Genomic DNA, 19,363 nt, shown 5'->3' on the forward strand with positions numbered 1-19,363 from the left:
ATTCAATGCACTTATATGAAAGTTTTTATAATGCCTAAAAGCAAATTGCCATGTTGTTCTAAAGGACTCTTAAAATAATATAAGTGAAGCATGAGAGATCAATTATTTCTATAAAATAAAACCACCACCGTGCTCTAAAAGATATAAGTGAAGCACTAGAGCAAAAACCATATAGCTCAAAAGATATAAGTGAAGCACATAGAGTATTCTAATAAATTCCAATTCATGTGTGTCTCTCTCAAAAGGTGTGTACAGCAAGGATGATTGTGGTAAACTAAAAAGCAAAGACTCAAATCATACAATACGCTCCAAGCAAAACACATATCATGTGGCAAATAAAAATATAGCTCCAAGTAAAGTTGTCGATGAACGAAGACAAAAGAGGGGATGCCTTCCGGGGCATCCCCAAGATTAGGCTTTTTGGTGTCCTTGTATTTTACCTTGGGTTGCCTTGGGAATCCCCAATCTTAGGCTCTTACCACTCCTTGTTCCATAATCCATCAAATCTTTACCCAAAACTTGAAAACTTCACAACACAAAACTTAACAGAAAATCTCGTGAGCTCCGTTAGCGAAAGAGAACAAAACACCACTTCAAGGTACTATAATTAACTCATTCTTTATATATATTTGTGTTAAACCTACTGTATTCCAACTTATCTATGGTTTATAAACTCTATTACTAGCCATAGATTCATCAAAATAAGCAAACAACACACGAAAAACAGAATCTGTCAAAAACAGAACAGTCTGTAATAATCTGTAACTAACGCCAACTTCTGGAACCGCAAAAATTCTAAAATAAATTGATGGACGTGAGGAATTTATCTATTAATCATCTGAAAAAATAATTAACTAAATAGCACTCTCCACTAAAAAATGGCAGCAATTCTCGTGAGCGCTAAAGTTTCTGTTTTTTACAGCAAGATCAAAAAGACTTTCCCCAAGTCTTCCCAATGGTTCTACTTGGCACAAACACTAATTGTCGGGTGGTTGGTGCGACATATGCCAACGGGTGGCTAATCATTGTGGGAGCCAATAAAACATCGCCGGTGCCTGGAAACGGGATAAGGCGAAGACATGCACGCCGGCGGATCTTACCCAGCTTCAGGGCTCTCCGTGGAGATAACACCCCTACTGTTGCTCTGGGGGGTCTCCGCATGGTCACTAGATTGACAAGTAGCTACAAGAGGCTCCTTGAGCTGATTGGTGAAAGGATGAAGAAGGGCCAGGCTTGCCTGCTCCTCCTCTTGTTGCCGTGTCTAAAACTATCCGAAGAGAGATCCCCCTTGCATGGGTGCCCTGGGGGTTTATATAGGCCTACCCCCCAGGGGTACAATGGTAATCTGGCTGGGCGCGGGCCCCAGCCGTCTGTGTCTACGCTGGCCGGCTTCTCCGCCGACCGATGGGCCCGCCGCCCGGTAGGCCCCGCCGGCTGCCGGCCCTCTGGTCGACAGGCTGGCTCCATCGCTCGGGAGTCTTGTCGGAGGCTGGTTACTGTTGCCTTGCCTCTGGTGACGAGGGCTTTGTCGTGGTAAGCATGGCTACAGTGCCGTCGCGGGGCAGCTCATCACTGTAGCCTTACCTCATCTTATCTCCTTAATGAGGCACCTCCTTCGAGGGAGAGAGCTGGCCGGCTATTGGGAGCCGGCCGTACCCCAGGCCGGCTGCGGGAAGCCTGGCCGCCTTTGGGGTCTCCCTGACTGAGGGGCGCGCCACCCACGGGTCGTACTGACCGCTCGCCGTGGGTGATGTCATGATCAACATGGCAACAGTGTTGCGCTGGACAGGTGATGGCCGCCCCGTACGACCCACTGTGGCCATGCGTGCTTCGGGATTCATGGGTGGCAGGCTTCACTGTAGCCACGCCCCGTCTCGTCGCCGTTATGTGGGCGCAGACTCTGAGGGCACGATCTTGGCCGCCTGCTGAGGGGCTGGCTCCTTGGAGTCGGCCTTCTCATGGCCGGCTTCTTGGAGCCGGCCTTCTCGTGGTCTTGTTTCTCAAGGTTTCCAGGGCTGGGCCGCCTTTCCGCAGCTGGCCTGAGAGGTGGCCAGCTGGGGGAAGGCGGCCCCACGTCTTGCACGCTTGGAGGCTCAATCGGCCTATAATTTTTCTGAAGAACCAGGGGAAGCCGGCTAGGCTACCCGTGGTTATTTACTCCGATAGTAGTCTCCGAAGCTGGTTGGGCTCTGAGGAAGAAAAAAGATGAGGAGCTCAGTCAGCTTCCTATCTTGAGGAGCCGAAACCTGGGAGCCGGCTTGGACTAGGCGTGCCTTCTTCTAGAGTTTTCGAAGCTTGAAGGTGGGTACTAGTAGGCGCGCGAGTCAGGCTGTGAGCTGACCATTCGTCGCCTGCGCGCCATGTGGCACCCTACGGCTGGAGGGGCCTGCCAGCCCACGCGTGCGACGGGACGCCGCCGCAGTCCGGGGCCCGCCACTACAGGGCCTCGGCCCACGTGCGGATCAACTGCGGCCTAGATGGAACGTGCGCCCCCCAGCGGCGGTTTCCGCACGCCATGAAGGCGCAATAATCGCGGGGCGTGGGGGAATGGGTGCAGTTAATCCCACGCCCCCCATGCCCTGCCTCCTCAGCTTTGTCGCACGAGGCTATAAGTAGGGGGAGAGGAGGGGAGTGCCAGACGCTCGCGCGCTCTCCCTTGCTCTGCCCCCTCCTTCTTCTTCCTCCTCTCCACCGCCACAGCAACCCGCCGCTGCTCGGCCTTCCCGCCAACCTTCTTGGCCTGCCGTCGCTTCGTCGTAGCAGGGTCGCGCGCCTTTCTTCCGCCGCACCTTTCTCATCGCCGCGCCGTCCCCATGGCGTTGTCGAGCTCCTGGACGGTTCCAACGTCCATGACGACCACGTAGACTTCCTCCGCCGGACGCGGCGACTGCCGGGTGCGGATTTCGTGCGGGTCCGCCTTGCACCGGGAGGGAGATCTCGCCGGCGCCGGAGGATAACGAGCGGGCAATCTTCTGCTCGCATTGCTTGCGCGGCTTCGGCCTGTCGGTGAGCGGGTTCCTCCGCTCCTTCCTCGAATTTTATTATCTCCAGCCACATCACCTTACTCCGAACGCGGTGATGCTGCTATCGGCCTTCATCGCCCTGTGCGAGGGTTTTCTTGGTGTCCTCCCCACCCTCGAACTGTGAGGAGAATTCTTCCAGTGCAAGCTTGGCACTGTCATCGCGGGCTTGCCCGCCCCATGCGGCGCCTTCATCGCCATGCGGAGGATGAGCGTTAACAACCCGTTTCCGCCCATCCTACTGATCCAGTCGGTGAAGCTCTGGCAGAAATCCTACTTCTACGTGAAGAACATCGCTCCGCAAGGTGACTTCGTCAATCTGCCGGCTTACGTAGCCGGCCCGCCGGCTGGGAGGCAGCCCTCATGGTCCTTCCGGGCTAGGTCGCTGTCTCAGGGTGGGGCCGCCTCCGTTGCACGGCTCCGAGTTATGATCCAGTCGGAGGGTCTGACTGGGTCTGACCTGGTGGCTGTCTTCGTGGAGCGCCGGGTGCTCCCGCTCAAGGACTAACCTCATATGATCTGCCAGATGAGCGGCCGCTTCGACCCGTGCCGGCTAAGCACCAAGGATATGCCTCACGCCGAGGTGTCTTATATGGTGAACTATATTTCCAACTGCAAGCTCACCGAGGAGTGGCAGTACGGCAAGGTGCCGTACTCTCGCTCCAATCCTCCGCCGGTGGTAAGTTTCTGTTCTTTTCTTCTTTCCTTGTCGTCGGGTTCATGATGGCTGACTCCTGACCAGTCGGCTTGTTTTTGGCAGAATCCCATGCTTCCGCCGGCAACCGGGGCTGTGGAGGTGGAGCGCCAGCTCCTCCCTGACCGCACAATGGACGACGTTGACGACCCGGACCTGGGGGCGGCCGCCATGGAAGAAGATGTCGCAGGGGAGGGCAGCGAGGCAGGCGGCTCTGGGCTCGGGGCCGCCTTAGAGGATTGGCCGGATGATGTTGAGGCCGAAGTTGTTCCGCGCCATCAGTCGGCGCCCGATCATCAAGGCGCGGGCCCATCCGCCGCGCCGGCTCCTCAAGGCGGCGCACAGAAACGCCGGGCCGCGTCGACCCACTTCGGTAGTCGGCCAAAAAAGCCCAAGAGTACTGCGGCGGCAACCAAGCGGGATGAGGCGGTCGCGAAGGCGGCCCGCTTCCGCAAGGTGGTGAAGCAGCCGCAGTCGGTTTCAGCGTAAGTGTTATTTTTCTTACGCCTTTCTTTTCTTCTTCGGTTGATATCTTTCTAAGCCTTCTTCTTCGGTAGAGTATTAAGTTCATAAGAATAGAGTAACGCCTTAAGCAAGATGACATGATGTAGAGGGATAAACTCATGCAATATGATATAAACCCCATCTTTTTATCCTCGATGGCAACAATACAATACGTGTTGTTTCCCTTTCTGTCACTGGGATCGAGCACCGCAAGATTGAACCCAAAGCTAAGCACTTCTCCCATTGCAAGAAAGATCAATCTAGTAGGCCAAACCAAACTGATAATTCGAAGAGACTTGCAAATATAAACCAATCATACATAAAAGAATTCAGAAGAGATTCAAATATTGTTCATAGATAGACTTGATAATAAACCCACAATTCATCTGATCTCGACAAACACACCGCAAAAGAAGATTGCATCGAATAGATCTCTAAGAGAATCGAGGAGAACTTTGTGTTGAGATCCAAAGAGAGAGAAGAAGCCATCTAGCAACTAGCTATGGACCCGTAGGTCTGAAGTAAACTACTCACACATCATCAGAGGGGCCATGGAGTTGATGTAGAGGCCCTCCGCGATCAATGCCCCCTCCGACGGAGCTCCATAAAAGGCCCCAAGATGGGATCTCTTGGGTACAGAAGGTTGCGGCGGTGGAAATAGGGTTTCGTGGTGCTCCTGGATGTTCGCGGGGTATATGGATATATATATAGGAGGAAGAAGTATGTCGGTGGACCAACGAGGGGCCCACAAGGGTGGAGGGCGTGCCCAGGGGGGTGGGTGCCCCCCTGCCTCGTGGCCTCCTCGATTGTTTCTTGATGTCCACTCCAAGTCTCCTGGATCACATTTGTTCCAAAAATAACGCTCCTGAAGGTTTCATTCCGTTTGGACTCCGTTTGATATTCCTTTTCGGCGAAACACTAAAATAGGCAAAAAATAACAATTTGGGATGGGCCTCCGGTTAATAGGTTAGTCCCAAAAATAATTTAAAAGTGTAAAATAAAGCCCATTAACATCCAAAACAGATAATATAATAGCATGGAATAATCAAAAATTATAGATACATTGGAGACGTATCACCCCCATTCGTACACCGAGGCCGCCAAAACCCTCGAAACCCCAACCTCCTCCGTCGGCCTCCTCACCGCCGCCCAGCCGGAGACTCTTCCCCGACGACATCGTCCACCACAACAGCTCGCCATCCCTCACCCACTGCATCGGATGAGGATCCATCGTCGATCTCATCGTCCCGCCAGATCAGCCGCCCCGTCCTCCACCTCCAAGGAGCTGCCCCGACATTCGCCTCGTCTATCGTGCCACCTCCATCCCTGCAACACCGTCTTGACCTGCCCCACCGGAACCTCAGCACCCTCACCAATTCCTCCGATGAAGCCGAGGCCAACTTGGTGCCACCAAGGAGGTTCTGCACTCACCTCTGCATTTTATCTTTTATTCGATCTCACGGGGCTGCCGATGCTCGATACCGAGCAGCCATGGCAGGTCTCCATCGACGACGCCATCACCAGCTACTTCATCCATGGTGTCTCCCCCCCATGTCGTTGCTTCCTCGGCGGCAACTTCCAGACCGGTGCTAGCTACTGCTGCTCTGGCTCTCGCTTGCGCTGCGGCTCTGTTCTTGCTGTCGGTCGCGCTGCTGCATTGCTTTTGCTTTCATTCGTGCTGCTGCTCCACTCTTGCTCTTGTTCGTGCTACTACTCTACTCTTGCTCTCACTCACGCTGCTGCTGCTGCACGACCTCCGACAGCTACAGGAGTTGATGCTTTAGCACTCGCTCACGATGCTGCTACATGACTTGCTCTCTGCTAGTGTGTTCCCTGCTCGAGCGTCTGCTGATTTAGATCACTGCTTCTTTGCTACAAGTGCTCGAACGCCCTAAACATCTATTCCAATGCTCTGCTACTAGTTCAATCAGTTTCGACAGTAAAATTCAGTTTTGACTGTAAAGTTTAGTTTGTTCAGTTAAGTTCATAGTGAACAGTATTTACAGCATCTATCGGAGCGGTCTTGGCGCGGCTGATGCGCTTTACATCTAGCATTGGTGATGTATTTTACATCATCTATTGCAGATGATATTAGAGTTCCACTTCAGATTAACGTTGTTTGTCTTTCTCCTGCTTCAGCCTCGCCGCTATACACCTCACCGGAGCTGCTCCAACGATGAAACCGTCCATCACAGCGGAGCAGTACCATCGGCGCCGTTTCCAGAGGCCTCAGATCTTCTTCCCCACCTACGATAGTCACACCAGCATCACCATCCTCCACGTCCAACCCAATGATGCTGAGGTCGACAAAGCTATTCCAAAGAGGTTGTACACTCGTCGCATCACTTTGTTACTCTGCATTCATGTCGACTCCTCAGGGGTCCTTTTCTATGGAACTACTATGATACTACTATTTGTGCATTTGGTTAGAAGGAGTGGAGCAAAGCAAAACTGGAGGTTTTTTTCCTTTGGTGTCTCTTTCAAAGAAAAAAACATAGGAATTTTAATATGCACTTGGACGTCCTTTTTCAAATTAGTATCCATGAAGAACAGGACTAATTGCATTACTGGCATAATAAGATTTTTTTTTCACGTGGTTGACTTTAATTTGACCATGTTTCTCCATTCCTGTGTTCTTCCAATTCATGTGAACCAAACACCCAGGTAGACAGAAATCCTATGCTTCCAAATGCTCTGTTTTGCGAGTGCATTCCTATCCTATTCCTGTGTTTTTCCTGTCCCTGCGTTTATAGAATCCTCCAATTCTAAGGAGCCCTTACCGATTTACTTCATTTTCGCGTCAAAGAAAACTCTGTCTGTTATGTCCTGCTCCTGCCGAGCTGTCATCCAGCCCACCTGAGGTGCACCATCGATAGAAGCGTTCACTACAGCAGAGGTTCCCCCTGCAGACTTTCTTTCGCCGCCTCAGATCATCTTCCCCGTTGCTGGCAGCCACGCCAACTGCATTACCATCATCAACTAACAGATGAACCTGAGGACTACACAATTTCGGAAGAGAGGTCACAGTCTTTCGTGTTTGCTTACGTTATACATCGGTTATTATTACCTGCTACTTTATTGTTCAAACTTGAGTTTTAAAATACCCGTGGGACACATATCAAGGCAGCAACGAATAGTATCTATCTACTATCTAGTTCATCTGGGGTCTTCTATGTGGTTCATGTTGGGCGGGCAACAAACAGTAGATGATCCATTGTCTATCTTTTTAAATTGAAGCTATAATCTACCTACTATCATTAGTTTTGGATCTGTCCACTCATTTGCTACCATCAGTATTGATTTCTGCATGCACCCCTTAGGCCTTACAAAATATTACTATTATTTTTATTATGCATGTCAGTTATTGTACACAATCATACAGAACATGTAGAGAAAAAGAGAAGACCATTGCGTGGGAATATAATGTCATGAAGACGCCGCTCCATGGTGGGCGAAGTGGGCCCCCCTCCGGCCTTTCCAGATTGTATTCCAGAGGAAGATAACTGTTCAGATGGGGATTCAGAGGGAGCCGATCACTCCTATTTACCACCTGAGGTGTTTGCTCTAACCTGGCATGCTGATGTTGGTCATATCATGCATATGGTGCCTCGCATTGCTTACATTATACATCTTATATGTCATCATCTTAGTTTAGATTTGCCTTGTGTGAATGCCACCTGTTTGGTTTCTATATCATACTCCCACCGTTCCTAAATATTTGTCTTTTTAGAGATTTCAACAAGTGACTACAAACGGAGCAAAATGAGTGAATCTACACTCTAAATATGTCTATATACATCCGTATGTGGTAGTCCATTTGAAATCTCTAAAAAGAAAAATATTTAGCAATGGAGGGAGTATATGGGAATTATGCAATGCCATCTTCTTTAGCCAGGCATCATATACGTGAATCATGCAATGCCATCTTGTTTAGCCAGTTATCGTATATGTGAATTGTATCGTGCCATATTTTTTCATAATGTATCCATTTGTCAACAATGTTTATACATTCATCTACTCTTCCTGTGCATCAACTATTTGAGTCGGTCATGGGAAAATATGGAGTGAAAACAAGGTCTTCTAAGCAGTCAGTGCTACCTGTCGATGCAGATTTCTTGCTGGTAACAGATAGCTCCTCAGAGGAGGATTCAGAGACAGATGACCAGTCATATCCCCCCCCCCCGAGGTGCATGCTCTAACTTGGCAGGGTTATATTGCTCACATCATGCATATGGTGTCTTGCATTGCCATGCCATCTGCTTAGATTAGACATGCTTTTTGTGAATGCCTCCTATTTGCTTTCTATATCAGATATGTGAATTATGCAATGCCATGTTTTTCAGCCAGTTATCATATATGTGAATTATGCACCGCCATGTAGCCAGGCATCATATATGTGAATTATCTCATGCCATCTTTTTTTCATTATGTATTCCATTTGTCGACAATCGATGTATATTGAACTACTCTTCATGGGTATCAGCCATTTGGGCCGGTTATGGAAAAATCAGGAGTGAAAAGAAGGTCTTTAGAGTAGGCAATGGTACTTGTTAAGGCATATATCTCGATGGTTACAGGGAGCTCCTCAGAGGAGGATTCAGAGACAGATGACTAGTCCTATATCCCACCCAAGGTGTATGCTATAAGTTGCAATGTTTATATTTCTCATATCATGCATATGGTGTCTTGCATTGCTTAGTTTAGACATCATATGCACAATATTGAATTCCATCTGCTTAGTTTAGTGATCATACATGCGAATGCCAGTTGCTTAGTATATGAATCAATTATGTCAATTATATCATGTGATCATGTATACTTAGACAACATGTATGTGAATTATTTCATCCCAACTTATTTTAGAAAGACATCATATAGTTTTGTCATGTCATCCTGTTTAGATACTCATCATATGTTTAATTATGCCATTATATCATGTTAAGTTATCCATCATATATCTGAAACTGTGTCATGCTATCCTGTTTAGTTAGGCATCATATATGTGAAATTGTGTCATGCTTTCATGTTTGGTTAGACAACATATATGTGAATTACCACATCTGTCTATCATGCAATGTTTGTACGTTCAATTTCTTTTCTTGTTTATCAGCCATTTGAATTAGAGGGGGTGATGGCAGTATCTAAGGGAACAAAAGCATGTTCTTCACAAAAGACAGTGTGAACCGTTGATGCAAATAGAACCATGGTTGTACTGGCCCACAAACTAGCCCCACCACACATAATCGAGATTCTTCCAGATTGCACACTTGGGCATAGAACCAGCTACAACCCATCTAACCCCAACCCCAGCGGATAGTAACCCACTTCAGTTGATAAAGCGCCATGTCCACCACAGAGTACCCCCACATGAGCAGTTTGTAAAGCAACTGCAGTGCCCAAAGCACGAAGACCACCACAGCAAACCCAAACTCCATGTTTAAAGTAGAAGAGCAACTGTTCTCGGGCCAGATTCCGTAGCTATGGTCCATACCCTTTGTTGTTGCATCACTGTATTTACTCATACCAACTACTTTCGAATTTGAAGGATCTAATGGAAACTCCAGTGGCGCAACAGGTATGTTTTAAACATATTTCTTTAACTAGATTGCTATTCTAACTTCTTGCTCTATGTTGATTTCAGTTTTAATTTTATAAACAATTATGTTCTCATGTGATGCACATTACATGTGTTGCCAATGCTGTGTAGTTTCTCACACTTATATTCTGTCTATGCTGATGTGTCTTAAAAATATATGAGTTGAACTATGTCTCTATCTTGATTTGGAAACATAAACTAGAATGATATGGACAGTACAGTGACCATAGTACATAGATATATGTTTGTTTCATGTTGTTATCCTATCCACCTTACTACATGCTAAACCTGTTATGTGTCTGCTTGTTTCTCTTGTAGTATGCGAACAAAATATTGGAGAAGAGCACCCCACTATGCAATGGTAGAGAAAGTAATGCAGATAAGGTTCAAGATAGTGAGACAACCATGTTAGTTTCCAACCAAGGTGATAAAAATGATCTTGTAGACAGTGAGAAAACACTCCAGGCAGTAGCCACCGAGCGTTACAGAAAAAATAACATTGCTACTTTCAGAAAAGAAGATGGCTTGACTGTGGATGATCATCCTAGCAAAGAAGCCCTGCTATTTCAAACTTACAAAGATTGTTTGGGCACTTCAAACCCTACTGAGATGAAATTCAACCTCCCCGACATCATTCAATGTAATACCAACCTTGATCACTTGACTGAGCCTTTCACCCACGCTAAGATTGGTGCTATAGTCAAACAAATGCATGCGGACCGCGCCCCTGGTCCCGCCGGCTTTAGTGGTGCATCCTTAAAGTTTGTTGGCCCATCATTAAAAACGACTTCTACTCCCTCTGTGACCAATTTCATGTGGGTGATCTTGATCTCACGAGCATATATGGTGGCCTTATAACTCTAATCCCCAAGACCAACTCTCCAGAAACCGTCAATGACTACCGACCAATCACTTTGCTAAACTGTTGCCTCAAGCTACTCACTAAGCTCCTCGTAAACCGTTTGCAATGCGCCATTCTTTAGCTAATACACATGAACCAATATGGGTTCATCAAAGGGTGCACGATACAAGATTGCCTTGCATGGGCCTTTCAACACATACACCAGTGCCAGACGTCCAAACATGCGATCATTCTGTTGAAACTTGATTTTGTGAAAGCATTTGATACAATTGAACATACCCCAATGATCAACATCATGAAGCACATGGGGTTTAATGAAAAATGGCTTACTTGGATCAGGTGCCTCTTCTCCACTAACCGCTCCTCGGTCCTACTTAATGGCATACCTGGATGTCAGTTTCAATGCCGTAGCAGTGTCCGACAAGGCGACCCTCTGTCGCCGCTCATCTTCGTCCTCGCCGCAGATCTCCTTTAGGCTGCCATCAATGAGGCCTTTAGACAAGGTAGGATTCAGCTCCCGTTCCCATGCACAGGACAAACCGAATACCCAGTAATCCAATACACTGACGACATGATTCTGGCCATGCCTGCCTGTGCTCAACAAGCAACCATCATAAAAGGAATTCTTACTGATTATGCAACATCCATCGGGCTCAGAATCAACTTTCACAAGTCAACACTGATCCTGATCAACACCTCTCCTGACATGGCTGCGGACTTGGCACACATATTTGGTTGCTCTGTGGGTATGATGCCTTTCACTTACCTTGGACTGCCAATGGGCACTTCTAAACCGACAGTCCTTGACCTTATGCCACTTGTATGCTCTGCTGAACGCCGCCTCACCTCCACGATTGCCATGATGTCGTATGGAGGCAAGCTTTCTTGGCTCTATGCCACGGTGACATCTCTCCTTATTTATGTCATGTGCATGTTAAAGTTCCCTCCTAAATAGATTGAGATGCTTGACAAAATCATAAGAAGGTGTCTGTGGAACAAGAAGACGGAACAAGGGGAAAAGTGCAACTCTCTGGCCGCGTGGGAGATGGTATACAAGCTTAAGAAACATGGTGGTATTTGTGTCATCAACATTAAGCTCCAAAATGAAGCTCTCCTCTTCAAATTCCTCCACAAGTTCTACAACAAGTTGGACATGCCGTGGGTAAACCTGCTTTCGCGATAATTATTATGGGACAAAATCCCACACGCATCAGACCCTGTGGGCTCCTTCTGGTGGTGCGACATACTTAAACTCACACCAGTCTTTCAAGGGGTCTCACATGTCCGTGTCGTGTCAGGTAGAACAACCTTATTTTGGAAAGATCTCTGGTGGAATGATGTGCTTGAGACCACCCATCCTCGTGCTTTCTCCTTTACCACACGTGAAGACATGTCTATTAAGGATTTCTTGGCCAGCACGGCAATCACAGAAACCTTCCACCTCCCCATGTCACCCCAGGCGTTGGATGAGGCTCGGGCTCTTTGCACACTTGCCATGCAAATGCACCTGTCCACCTCAGCGAATGACGTCTGGTCATACACCTGTGGAAAAACTAATTTCAGAGCAGCCGGCTATTACAAATTCTGCTTCATAGAGGTGAATACTCACCCCACATTTACCCATCTTTGGAAATCACACTGCAATATGCAGATCAAGGTGTTTGGCTGGCTGCTCCTTTATGATCGTCTCAACATGTGGAACATGTTGAAACATAGACACTATAACATTGGAGATGACCACAAATGTCTGCTCTGTGGAACCCAAATTGAGGAGATGGTAGATCACATGATTTTTACATGCTCTTTTAGTCAAGCCTACTGGGACAAACTTGGCATCGTCTAGCCCTCACAGACTTGCAAGCTCCAACTCCTCCACGGGATGCACCAGACTTGGAGGGGGCCGCTATTCTTTGACAGATTTCTAATTGCCGCCTGGAGCTTGTGGAAAGAAAGAAATAATAAACATTTCAGAGGCATCAACCCCAGCATTGACACCTGGTTCCGCAGATTTAAGGAAGATTTTAGCCTGCTGCAGCATAGGACTAGAGAGGGCCTTAGTGCCTCCATTGTCTCATTTGTCATTTCTTTACATTAATTTTTGTAACATACATACCTTGCTGCCACATCCTCTTCTTCACCCTTGAGTGAGCATGTTGAAGTGGGGCACCCTGTGCATAAGATGTAACTGTGTAACACCCCCCTTCATATATATGAAAACGTAGTAGGAGCCTCTTTCAAAGCACTGAAGAGCATGCTGGGCCATATCCTTTCCGGCTATAGTGTTATTCTTCATGTGATCTTCCATGTTCTGAATCCATCGGTCCGTCTCCAATTGAGTCATCGGTCTAGAAAATATGAGTTCATCTCTATTCAGCCTCTATTGGTTCCAAGGGTTTTGGGGTAAGATAATAGAGATCAAGAGGGATACACACAATACCTGTTGGGGAACACAGTAATTTCAAAAAACTTCCTACGCACACGCAATATCATGGTGATGCATAGCAACAAGAGGGGAGAGTATCGTCTACGTACCCTCGTAGATCGTAAGCGGAAGCGTTATGACAACGCGGTTGATGTAGTCGTACGTCTTCACGATCGACCGATCTAGTACCAAAGATACGGCACCTCCGCGATCTGCACACGTTCGGCTCGGTGACATCCCGCGAACTCACGATCTAGTAGAGCTTTGAGGGAGAGCTCCGTCAGCAAGACGGGGTGATGACAGTGATGATGTTGCTACCGGAACAGGGCTTCGCCTAAGCACCGCTACGATTAAGGGAGTCCTGGATTAGGGAGTCTCCGGATAGCCAGACTATATCCTTTGGCCGGACTGTTGGACTATGAAGATACAAGATTGAAAACTTCTTCCTGTGTCCGGATGGGACTTTCCTTGGCGTGGAAGGCAAGCTTGGCAATACGGATATCTGGATCTCCTCGCTTGTAACTGACTCTGTGTAACCCTAGCCCCCTCCGGTGTCTATATAAACCGGAGGGTTCAGTCCGTAGGACAACATACAATCATACCATAGGCTAGCTTCTAGGGTTTATCCTCTACGATCTCGTGGTAGATCAACTCTTGTAATACTCATATCATCAATATCAATCAAGCAGGACGTAGGGTATTACCTGCATCAAGAGGGCCCGAACCTGGGTAAACATCATGTCCCCTACCTCCTTTTACCATCCGCCTTAGACGCACAGTTCGGGACCCCCTACCCGAGATCCGCTCGTTTTGACACCGACATTGGTGCTTTCATTGAGAGTTCCACTGTGTCGTCACCATAAGGCTCGATGGCCCCTTCGATCATCGGTAACAATGAGGTCCAGGGTGAGGTTTTCCTCCCCGGACAGATCTTTGCATTCGGTGGCTTCGCACTGCGGGCCAATTCTCTTGGCCATCTGGAGCAGATCGAGAGCTACGCCCCTGGCCATCAGGTCAGGTTCGGAAACTTAAGCTACATTGCCGACATCCGCGGAGACTTGATCTTCGACGGATTCGAGCCCATGTCAGGTGCGCCGCACAATCATGACGAGCATGACGTAACTCTGTCGTCGGACAGTGTTCGGGAGATCGCATCTGCAACTACTCCGACCTTCAATCCGGAGCAAATTGCGCCATCTGAGGACGAAGCGATACACCCCGCCATGGAGGCTGCACTCTCAGTGGCGATGAAGTCGGATACTGACTTCACCCCTTACGAGAGCCATGTTGCCGAACCACTGGATTTGTCTCCGGCCACAGACTCCGAGCCGCCTGCATCTGTGCCTATCGAATCCGATTGGGTGCCGATCATGGAGTTCGCGGATATTTTTCAGCACTCGCCTTTCGGCGATGTGCTAAATTCATTAAGGTCTCTCTCCTTGTCCGGAGAACCACTATGTCCGGCTAGAATGGGATGCGGAAGACGAAGAAATTGGCTGCCCACCCACCACCCACTTAGTAGCCACTGTCGACGATTTAACCGACATGCTCGACTTCAACTCCGAAGACATCGATGGTATGGACGACGATGCAGGAGACAAACAGGAACCACCGCCCACAGGGCGCTGGACCGCCACCTCATCATATGATATATACATGGTGGACACCCCCAAAGGAGGCAATGGCGATGAGACAGCGGAGGATGACCCCTCCAAGAAGCAACCCAAGCGCCGACGTCAGTGGCGCCGCTCTAAGTCCCGCCATAGAAAAAGTAGTGATACCAGCACAAGAGACAATAACACTCCGTATAGTGCCGAAGACAACCAAAATCCCCTCCAGCACAATGTAGAGCGGAGGGTGAACAAGCTAGCCCTCCAGAGTAGGCTTCAGATGGAGAATCGGAGGAGGACAATTACATGCCTCTCTCCGAAGATGAGATGAGCCTTGGCGACGAAGAATTTATCGTGCCTGGGGATCCCGTCGAGGAGGAGCGCTTCAAGCGCCGGCTTAGGGCCACAGCAAATAGCCTGAGGAAAAAGCAACAACAGCTTCAAGCTAATGAAGACTTGCTAGAAGACAGATGGACCGAAGTCCTTGCGGCTGAGGAATACGAAGTCGAGCGCCCCTCCAAGAGTTACCCAAAGCGCAGGTTGCTACCTCACCTCGAGGAGGAAGCATTGAAACCAACATCACCAGTGTACGATGCGGCTGACCGGCCAACTCGTGGATGAGCCAGAGAAGCGTTTCAGCCTGAAGTTCACCCTACACCCCGCCGCCACTCAAACAAAAATACTAAGGCCCGGGGCAACACACCGGACCTGCGAGACGTATTGGACAGCAGAGCAAAACATGCAAGGTCAATATAGGGGTCACGGGGGCACGCGCTAATGCAGGACGATGACCGTCGTGCCGAATACACTAAAAGTAAATCCGGCCGGGCCGAATACAGTAGACAAGACTCATATCAACTGCGTCATGATATAGCCCGGCACAGAGGCGCCGCACACCCCCTATGCTTCACTGATGAAGTTATGGATCACGAATTCCTGGAGGGTTTTAAACCCATAAATATCAAATTGTATGATGGTACAATAGATCCCGCTGTATGGATTGATGATTTCCTCCTTCACATCCACATGGCTCGCGGTGATGATCTGCATGCCATCAAGTACCTCCCGCTAAAACTCAAAGGACCAGCTCAGCATTGGCTGAATAGCTTGCCAGCAGACTTCGTGGGTAGTTGGGAGGATTTGGAAGACGCATTCCTTGACAACTTCCAGGGCACTTATGTGCGACCACCGGATGCTGATGACTTGAGCCATATAACTCAGCAGCCAGGGGAATCGGCCAGGCAATTCTGGACACGGTTCCTAACTAAGATAAACCAAATTGTCGACTGTCCGGATGCAGAGGCCTTAGCGGCATTCAAGCATAACATCCGTGACGAGTGGCTTGCCCGGCACCTCGGCCAGTAGAAGCCGAAGTCTATGGAAGCCCTCCACGACACTCATGACCCGCTTTTGTGCGGGCGACGATAGCTGGCTGGCTCGCAGCAACAACACATCAAGGAATACGGGCACTTCGGATACCAAAGATGCCAACGGCAGACCACGTCGTAACAGACAAAAGCACCGCAACAACAGCGATAACACCGATGATACGTCAGTCAATGCCGGATTCAGAGGCTCTAGATCCAGTCAGCGGAAAAAGCCATTCAAAAGAAGTACTCCGGGCCCGTCCAGTTTGGATCGCATACTTGATCGCTCATGTCAAATCCCCGGCACCCCCAATAAGCCAGCCAATCACACCAACAGAGAATGCTGGGTGTTCAAGCAGGCCGGCAAGTTAAATGCCGAAAACAAGGACAAGGGGCTGCATAGTGATGACGAGGAGGAGCCCGGCCGCTGAACACGGGAGGACAGAAGAGGTTCCCCCCACAAGTGAAGACGGTGAACATGATATACGCAACCCACATTCCCAAGAGGGAACGGAAGCGTGCACTAAGGGACGTCTATGCGATGGAGCCCGTCGCCCCAAAGTTCAACCCATGGTCCGCTTGTCCGTTCACCTTCGATCGCAGGGACCACCCCACTAGTATCCGTCATGGCGGATCCGCCACACTGGTCCTAGACCCCATCATCGACGGATTTTACCTCACTCGAGTCCTTATGGACGGCGGCAACAACCTGAACCTGCTCTATCAGGATACAGTGCACAAAATGGGTATAGATCCCTCAAGGATCAAACCCACCAAAACCACCTTTAAGGGTGTCATCCCAGGTGTAGAGGCCCATTGCACGGGCTCAATCACACTCGAAGTGGTCTTCAGATCTCCGGACAACTTTTGAAGCGAGGAGTTAATCTTTGATATCGTCCCGTTCCGCAGTGGCTATCACGCACTGCTCGGGAGAACCACATTTGCAAAATTCAATGCGGTACCGCATTACGCATACCTCAAGCTCAAGATGCCAGGACCTAGGGGGGTCATAACAGTCAATGGAAACACAGAACGCTCGCTCCGCATGGAAGAGCACACTGCGGCCCTCGCAGCAGAAGCACAAAGCAGCCTTTTAAGGCAAACCACCAATTCGGTGATACAGCCCCTGGACACCGTCAAGCGAGTCCGGAGTAAACTGCAACAAGATCGTCTAGCATGTTCAGAGCTCGCCTAGCAATTCGGCCCCCGTCCCAGTCCCAGTCAAGCGACAAAATTCGTACCGCGCGTACATAATTACGCACTGAAAATACCATGGGCATAGGCGGGGGCACGATCAGGGCACGTCTCGCAATGCGGCTTAACCGCCCTAGGGGCTCCATACCTTTATCATTTTTTTCTATTTCAGGACCTAACTCTCTGGAAGCCCTTTCCGGCAGTACGATTGTCGGACACATTACGGGAAGGAACAACCAAGGAGGCAAGAAGCTAAGATGCACAAGGGAACCCCCAGGTGGTCTCTAATAATAATCGATATACCCGCTTTCTACTATCCATACGCAGCTTGCCCTTGGATATGACATGTCAAATAGTCCTATTTTCTGCTTATTACACTACCTGTATCAGTACACTTCGATGTATTATTTAAATAACAATGCATAGCATTAGTCTATTATTGCATTATTCATCCCTTTTTTCTTATATGTTCATTTACGACAACTTGCACCCATACATTCTGACACGGTCAGTACGCCAGGGCTTTCGTTTACCCCATAATACGGCGTGAGAAGTCCGAACACTTTTGATGGTGCGGCACCCTGAACTTAAAGCATTATATGCATCAACTCCGAATCATGTCTTGGGTCAATAGTTGGGTTTGCCCGGCTCCCATGTTTTGGTACCTTACGTTCTGCTATATCGGCTAAGGTAGCCACGGGAGAACTACTGCGATTGTGTCCCGGTTCTTCCGGACGAGCACCTCAGTAGAGAAAGCGAAAAACTGACTGTCATGATAAGGCGAGAGATGGTCGCTGTTCGAGAGGTCTCAAGTCCTTAAAGATTTTTTCCGCTTCGGGCGAGGAGTTGGCCTTGTCCGACTTAGGCGTATATAGCGCCCCCAATTCAGCCTTCCGAATACTAGGGGCTTCGCCAAAATTTAAAATTGTAGACTTCTATGGCTAAGTGAGAGTGATAAAGCCTTATAGTCCGATTGCCTGGTTCGTTGTGCTAAACACCTCCCTCGAAGGACCCAAAATTGGGATAAAGAGTGCTCAGGTTTATCCTGAACACCCCAGTACTAGTTACATGGGGGCAGAAGCCGACGACTGGCCAACTCTCAAATTTTATAAACGGCCGCACAGAAGGTAATATTTTAAATTAAAAAAGCGTTGCATAGCGCAAATGAACTTGTTTCATATTACAGGATCACATGACCATGTTCATTCAAAAATTACATCTCTGGCACATTCCTCCGCCAGAAGGCGAGAACCCTTCAGGAGACTCTCATAATACATTTCGGGGCAGCGATGCTCCTTGCCCTCCGGCGGTCCCTCCTTCACCAGCTTTACGGCGTCCAGCTTCGCCCAGTGCATCTTCGCCCAGGAAAAAGTCCTGCGCGCACCCTCGATGCAGACAGACTGCATTATAACTTCAAGCCGTGGGCAGACATCCATGAGCCGCCTCACCAGACCGAAGTAGCTGCTAGGCAGGGGATCGCCAGGCCACATCCGGACTATAAGACCCTTCATGGCCTGTTCCGCTGCCTTGTGAAGCTCGACCAGTTGCTTTAGCTGGTCGCTCAAGGGCATTGAGTGTTCGGTCCCAGTATACTGAGACCAGAACAACTTTTCCGTCGAGCTCCCCTCCTTAGCTCGGTAAAACTCCGCGGCATCCAGTACACTGCGGGGAAGATCTTCGAACGCTCCTGGAGAGCTCTGAACTCGGGTAAGTAAAAGGAAAGTTTCCTTCACATGCTTGCTTTGCATAATGAATGACTTACCCGCTGCTATCTTCTTCACCGCATCCATCTCCTGGAGGGCCTTGTGGGCTTCAGCCTTGGCGCTCCATGCGCTTTCGAGCACCTTCGCAAGCTCGGACTCTCACGTCTTAGAGTCAAGCTCCAAGGACTCGTGTTTTTTGGAGAGAGCTTCGAGCTCTTGCTGCACCTCGCCTACCCGGGTTTCTTGCTTTTCCCGCTCACTGCGCTCCTTAGCTGCTTTGTCTTTGGCCTCGGACAGTGCCATCTTCAGGGTCGCCACCTCGGTTGTGTCCCCTGACAAATTCATAATGATCCTATTACTTACAACCGAATTTCTTTTTAATATATAGACA

The sequence above is a fragment of the Triticum dicoccoides genome, chromosome 3A (genome assembly GCF_002162155.2).
Source record: "Triticum dicoccoides isolate Atlit2015 ecotype Zavitan chromosome 3A, WEW_v2.0, whole genome shotgun sequence".
NCBI classification, from domain to species: Eukaryota; Viridiplantae; Streptophyta; class Magnoliopsida; order Poales; family Poaceae; genus Triticum; species Triticum dicoccoides.